The sequence below is a fragment of the Lolium rigidum genome, chromosome 4, assembly GCF_022539505.1.
Source record: "Lolium rigidum isolate FL_2022 chromosome 4, APGP_CSIRO_Lrig_0.1, whole genome shotgun sequence".
Classification (NCBI taxonomy): domain Eukaryota; kingdom Viridiplantae; phylum Streptophyta; class Magnoliopsida; order Poales; family Poaceae; genus Lolium; species Lolium rigidum.
The window spans coordinates 27,556,480-27,564,290 of NC_061511.1; positions in this window are offsets into that span (position 1 = coordinate 27,556,480).

Consider the following 7,811-nt stretch of genomic DNA (forward strand, 5'->3'; position numbering starts at 1 on the left):
CTTTCCAAGGTCCGCCTCATGGTATCCAAGTTGAAAGAGATAAGTTGAATAAGTATGGTCGTCCTTTATTGGGATGTACTATTAAACCAAAATTGGGATTATCCGCAAAAAATTATGGGACTTACTGACTTGCTTATCACTTGGTTCGTTGATCAACCCCCAAATCCCCACTCATGGGGGCTCGGTTAAAGAATAGCTTCCGGACTGGAACAACATTATGGTTGCTTTCGAGTACTACTTTCCATCAAGGATTCAATCCTCTCTAGTCAACCTGGAAGATAAAGACAAATAGACCGTAGGATTTCTTTGTCACTCACTTCCCTATTAATGATAAGACTTGACTGGTTTACTAAAAAAAATGGATAAGAACATAGCTTAGGAAGTAGTAATATAACTCATTTCATTATTTGGCTAGGCGATGCAAGCATCTACTTACCAATATCATGAGGCTAAATCACATGATGTACGTGTAAAAGAACTAAAGAAGTGGTCTCAGAGGTGGTCCTGGTGTATAATTTGCCTTAAGGGCATCTCCAGCGGCGCGACGCATTTTAGCGTCCGCACGCGTCCGTTTGCGTCGACCGAAATGGTCGAAATCGACCGCGCGTCTGTTTGCGTCGACCGAAATGGTCGAAATCGACCGCGCGTGTGGTGACCCGGCATACCACTGCATGGTGTAGTATGCAAGTCTGATATAACACCAATGAAACACCGTTCCACTAGTATTATATCGCTCAGAGTGGTACAACAGAAACATATGCGGGTCCAAGGCATGTCTATAGAATTACAACATTGACTTGGTTACATAAGATCATCACAGCCTCCTACTTTACAATGAGGTAAAACTGCAAATAAACTCCAGAAGAACGACTCGTAGTCTAGTCTTATCACGAACTCTATTTGTAGAGTATTTAACTAGCTATAGAGGCTATGAATAGATTCTACCTAAATAGGAGCTAGGTTTAGGAAACTAGTTTCCTTCTATTGCTAAGCTAAGTTTTATCCTTGTTGGATGTGATGTTTGACTCTTCTGACAGGTCCTGTCCCTTGAAGTAGTTGTTGACTCCTCGGTCTTCGAGTTGTACTGTTGATCCTCTTTCGATACCTCCATATCTAAGCAGGGGATTTAAGAGTGGGATGAGTACGAGCGTACTCAACAAGTTTATTATAGGAAAGAGGTGTTTAATGCACTAGCTACAACATTAGAAGAAAGTCTAATACCAATGCAGATTTTCATAACCATTTCTTCAAAAGGTTGCTTTTATTCAGAATAACTATGTCCGTCAGCCTTCACCGGTTTACTAGAACTTCATGGAGCTCCTTTCCGGCAGCGTTCGCAGTTCCAAACCCGGAACAGGGAGTGACAGGTCACGATTCATTACACTCTACGAGAGGTGTGTTGCTTTACCCATAAGAGATCTTAACCTTGGTGCCAACCGGGCAATTTCCCCGTCCACACTTCCTTTGGTGTGAGGCCCGGTATAAGGTCATAGCCAATCATATTCCTCCGCTACCTCGCACACCCACCTTTGTTGCAAACCCCGACCCTGGGTCCTCGCCGGTGCTCTTATACCAATTAAGGACGGCCCCCGACCACGACAACAGTCTGGGATCGAACCAAACTCCTTCGCCGGTAGATGCAACCCATCATAGACCGCAATACCGTGGGGACTTTATTGGGACCCCCACCCTACAACCTGCTCCTGGGGCGACAAGTGTACTACGGTCTCTACCGTGGGGACTTAAGGCTTCCCCAGCCTACCGCTTGCCCCCTTAGAATACAAGTGTCTACGGTAAAGCGCATCCGTTGATGTACAAGAGGTGGAAATACAAGCGACTATTCCGTCCCACTCCAGATCTTATGGTTAACACGGGTATTACGACACAAGAATCACTGGACGACATTTGTTGTTAATCCTAGATGGATATAAACCCTTTGCAATGGAACTTCCACCATATCAACACAATCCATGGTTCCATTGCCCACCACATAGTCATATTCATAGTTATGAAAATAGTGGTTTTGCTTTTTATGCAATAGTGATAACCATAGTACTTTGCAAGTAATTTGGTAAAAATACTCAAATGACATGAGCAAGCGATGAACTTGCCTTTCTTGACTGCAAGATTATGCAAGCAAGGTCTTCGATACGCAATAACTCCAAATTCTAAAATAGCATCATCGTCCGGTAAGGACGATGTTTAAAAGATTGCCAAGGATGCAATAATGCATAAGTATGAGATGCAATCGCTCTAAGCGTAACCTAACCCCGATGGTTTAGGATTAGTGAGTTGAAATGATTTGTTTAGGGTGTGTTGCATTTTTGGAGTGATTCACAAACAAGGTTCTTATTAAGGATTGGTTACTTGGTATCATAAACAGGTGCTGCAATATATCATAATAATAACATTAATAGCACACAACTATAACATTTGGTATAATCCTAACATGTAATGAATAGTGGTTGGTTTTAGCACTACATGGCATGGTTAATGATTAATTATCATATACTTCAAAAGAATAACTTTTGAAGAACATGTTCTTTAATAAAGAACAAGTATGATAATTAGGGTTGTGGGTTCTATGGTTTACTATGGTTTCAACTAGTTCTTGAGTAGATATTAGATGGACTCTAACAAGTTTGGATTCATTCATAGCTAGGTATCATATGGTTTTAGTGAAGCATATCTAAGCAAATCCTTATATATAGAGGTGCTGTCAAGGTTGGTATACTTTGCTGATGGTAGCTGGTTAGGGTTTATAGATCCTATTAGGCAAGTTAAATGATGATTCTTTATTTTCTTCAAAAGAATAACTTTTGAAGAACATACTTATTAAGTAATAAGAAGTATAACAATTAAGGTTGAGGTTGCCTAGGGTTTACCTTTGAATTCACTAAGTAAAGAATGGTTGGTTCCTAAATAGGATGATTCATAATTATCTAATACTAGTAGGGTTTAGTGGAACAGGGTTATGTAGTGCAAAATAATAGGTATGGTTGCTATTAGGGTTCATCACCATGGTGTGATGCTAAGTAAGGATGAGATCCTTGTGATAGGGACTAGGTTAGACTAAGATGAACACATGGAATGCTAATTAGTAGTGATAGGGTTCCCATATTTTATGTGGATTTGAACAAGCATTTACTACCTCCGTCCCAAGGAATAAGGCGCACGCGTATTTCAAGACGAACTTTGACCATAAAAATTGAGCAACACAATCTTGATTATATTATATGTAATTAGTATCGTTGGATTCGTATTGAAAAGCACTTTCTAATGATGCTAATTTCACACAAACAATCTCTATATATTTGAAGTAATTCTTGGTCAAACAAAAAGCACGTAAAACGAGGGCGCCTTATTCCTTGAATCGGAGGTAGTAGTTGCTAAATATGAATCTATGGTTACTAATGAAGTAACATGATCACATGTTACTTGGGTTTTAGGTTTGGGAACAATTTAGGGTTCATATGAAGTAATGGAGCTAGGGTTCCTAATTGAATTAGGGTTTTTAGGGTTCCACATAAAATGATGGAACTACTACTTTATGTATAAAGGAACTAGGGTTTCCTAATTACTATATAGTATTTAGGTTAACAATCTCATTATAAGATTGAAGTTATTAATAGTTTTGAAATAAAAATAATATTGAATTTGTCATATTATTATTTTTAATGAATTAATAATTAAGGTGATTATTAATCCGGATTTTAATCCTTCTAATAAGGATTTATCAACTTAACAAATAAAGAAAATTATTTTTAATGTTTTCTTTATTTACTTAATGGTTTTTACTAAATTTGGATGTTTTTCATAATTATTGAATTTTAATTGAATTTAGAATTAACAATAAAGGCTTAAATTAATAGGGTTAAATAATCAAATTTTTATTTAAAATAAAATTTTCATTTTATATTTTTATTGTATAGAGTTTATTTTTCTGAACATTTTAATATCTCATTTATATTTTTCTGAGTTTTATGAATTAGATATGAATTTCTAAAGTTTCTATTATTTTCAGGAATATTGAAATAACTATAAATGCTAAATGTACCGGTTTGATTTGTACCCGTAGACGCAGACATGTGGGACCTAGGGACACATTCGAACCCGTAGACGCAAGCCGCCGGCGGTAGGTGATGATGGCGGTGACGATTCGAGGCACCAGAGGCGGCGCAAAAGGGCGCATTCGAACCCCCATATCATGCTGAGTGCAGTGGTGGTGGCGCCCCCACGAGATGGTCACCGGAGCTCTCTCCGGCGAGCGTCACCGCGGCGGTTTACTCCGGCGAATTGCAAAAAAAGAGCTAGGATGCATGCTAGGCAGCGAATAAGGGCTCAATTGATGCGCAATCTCACCCTGGTTGTGTTGGCTTGGTCGATGAAGGCAGTGACGGCCGGAGACGAGCTCTCCGGTGAGAAATCCCCAAAGTATCCGAGAAAGGGAACACTCAAATTCGCCCGATTGAGACCTCCCCTTTTCGATTCCTTCTACCAGGATGATCCTCTCACTCGTGCGCTTCTCTTGGACTACCTCGGTGTCCCTGGGGTGGCCTCCTCCGATGAGTTCATGCTCGACACCGGCGACTACTGTGAGAAGGTGGCGAGAAATAGAGAGCCTAGGAGGGCAATTGAGTGAGCAGAGAGGCATTAGGGTTCTACGGCGGAGCTTATCGGGCCTTTATAGTACAATGCGAGGCTGGGTTCGGCGTCTCGCCGGCGGCAGTGGCCTGGATGAAGTCGGCGATCTCGGTCATGTTCTGGGCGTGAATCTTGGCGTATAGGGATAGGCTTGAACGCGGTCGACTTGCAGCACACTCTAAGATGACTGCGTGAGCTCGACACGGTTCCAAGCGGTGGCGCGGGACGTCGTCGAGTTCCTGCTGTGCGTTGTCGACATTGGGGAAGAAGAGGGGCTCGTTTTTCTTCCTCAACGAATCGGTACGAGGGTTTGGGTTGGCTTTAGTTTTGGGCTGGGCTTCGTTGGTGGCTGCTGCTGAGCTGTGCCACGGGCTGCACGGTGGGCTGTGCGGCCAGGTGAGTCTGGTAAGCCCTTTTTTATTTCTTCTTTGTAATTTCTGTTTTCAATTTCATATTTGAATTCTAATTTGAATTTCAGTTCTGTTTGCAGATGTTCCTTTATATTTCAATTAGGACTTAATAACAAAAATCACTGCATTGTTTTGTTGTTCTGAACATTTATTAATTATATGTGAGCTTTATTGAAATTTCAATTAGTCATGATTTTATCTACTCTTTTAATTTCTTCTTCTTGTGGAATCAAATCTGTTTTGAATTATTTGAGTTGATAATTTCTACTCCAAGTGTATTAGAAAGAATCATTAGGATTTGTCCTCTTATTTGATAATTTGATTACTCGCATAATATTTTATGTGAGCATCTTTTTGTTAAGGCCTTGTAAGCATTTGTTATCACCAGAATTTGACCGGATCAGAGGTGGGCCGCGATTGGAGATGGGCTTGAAGAATATACATAGAAGGAATACATGAATCGGCCTTGTGTATCAAGTTTGGGCTAGTTTGCCCGTGTATCTGTAACATAGTAGGATGCGTGTCGGTTAGAAGGAGTTTGGGCTCGTGCCCGGTTGGGATTATTCCCACATTAGAAATTCCTCCGGACTATAAATATGTATCTAGGGTTTATGAAATAAACAACAATCAACGTTCACCACAAACCAATCTCGGTGCATCGCCAACTCCCCCGTCTCGAGGGTTTCTTCCGGGTAAGCACCATGCTGCCTAGATCGCATCTTGCGATCTAGGCAGCCTACGTTATTCGTCTTCCATGCGTTGCTCGTCGTTGAAGCCTTTTTGATGGCGAGCAACGTAGTTATCATAGATGTTTTAGGGTTAGCATTGTTCTTCGTATCATATGCTATCGTCGTGCAACCCTTGAGCATCTAGCCGCCCTTACGCCTATCTTGGGTGTAAGGGCGGCACCTGCTTGATCATTATCTAGTAGATCCGATCCGTTATGATTGCTCCTTGTTCCTCAAGGATTAGTTTAATATCTGCATTGTTAGGCCTTACAAACGGGTCGAAGGATCCAGTGGCGCGTAGGGTGTAGTTTGCTAGCCCTACACAGGATGTTCCAAGGACCAACTTCGTGTTGGTTTTTAGGCCTTGTGTAGGGTCGGTTTACGATCACCGTGCGTGGCCGCGAGGCTCGATCACGAGTAGGATGTTCCGATTATGCGGTGAAAACCCCAAATCGTAGTAGGTCGCTTTAGCTTTATCTTGATCAAGCGGGACCACCATCCGATCGTACACCTCGTACGCATCATGGGTGGATCGGCTCTTTGAGCCGATTCACAGGACAACTCGAGAGCCGATCGAGGCTTGTATTTAACGTTTACGTGTATGCCATGCAGGAAACTAAGCGAGGCATCATCCAACACCTTCCGACCAGGTATAGGTCGGGTGGCACGCCCTTGCATCAGCATCGGACGTGCGTGCGGAAGGCTTTGCGGGCCGTCGCTCGGAGGGACCGAGGGCCGGCCGCGGTCTGGGAGATTCCCGGCTCTACGGTGTTGCCCGTCGCTGCCCGCCGGTGGGTTTCGACCGCAACACATTACGGCACGCCCGGTGGGACAATCTTCGACATCAACCGCGTCGCCATCTACATCTGAGATGGCGGAAGGCACTCCGGTCAAGTACGAGGATCTGACTGAGGAGCTCAAGAAGAAGCATGACGAGATCAAAGCAGTCCTCGAAGCCGACCTCATCGGCTCTTTCCATAGAACCCGCTCACATGGCATCAGGTGGAAAGGGTTCTCACCGAGCGCGCTCGATGGAGTGGACCTGTCCACCCCGTCGGAAGAACGCACCGGGTCGGCTGCGTCGAGGAGATCAACTTCATGGTGGCTCATTCGGCTGCACCGCCACTGCGAGAGCCCTGGTGAACACTTTGGAGCGTGTCGCTCTGCGCGTGATCCAGGAAATCATGAGCCATCAGTATTCTCCGTCAGGACCAGCTCTGGGGACTTACCAAGGAGAGATGCCACTCCAGTCCCGTCCACCGATGCCGTTCGCGTTGGCAGCACGAGAAGTGCCGAATTCATCAGCATACGTCGTCTACAAGATCGGTGGTGACCCTAGTGACTACCAATTCTTGCATGAGGCGCCTAAGGAGATCCCGCACGGATACACGTGCGCGTACGTGCTGAGGCTGCGATGGCTCGGGCACTCTCGAACCGGGCTGCAACGAGCGGGGTCTTCCGGAACAGCGGGGAGGAACGTCGGGAACAGATCTTGAGAAGCAGACGTGGCTAGCTAAGTATGCCACTCCGACAAACCTCCAGAGCTCAGCTCCTGCAGTTGGCTCAGAACTGGAAAAGCAAGCATGGCTGGCTAAGTATGCCACCCCGACGAACCTTCAGAGTTCGACGCCTACAGCCATTACCGCGGATCAGATTTGTACAATTCTGAAAGACCATTTCGGCATGATGCCGAAAAGGAGGACAATCGGCTATTCCAAGCCGTACCCCAACGAGTAGGAATTGATCCCGCTACCACCCAAATATCGGCTCCCTGACTTCACAAAGTTTAATGGATCAGATGGTTCCAGCTCCATCGAGCAGGTGAGCCGATATTTGGCACAGCTGGGCACGATCTCAGCATCAGACGAGCTGCGTGTGAGGTTCTTCGCACAGTCCCTCACGGGATCGGCTTTCGGGTGGTATACATCGCTGCCACCAAACTCAATCCGGACTTGGAAGCGGTTGGAAGAACAGTTCCACGTACGGTATCACTCGAGAGGCTTCGAGGCTGGCATTGCCGATCTAGCAC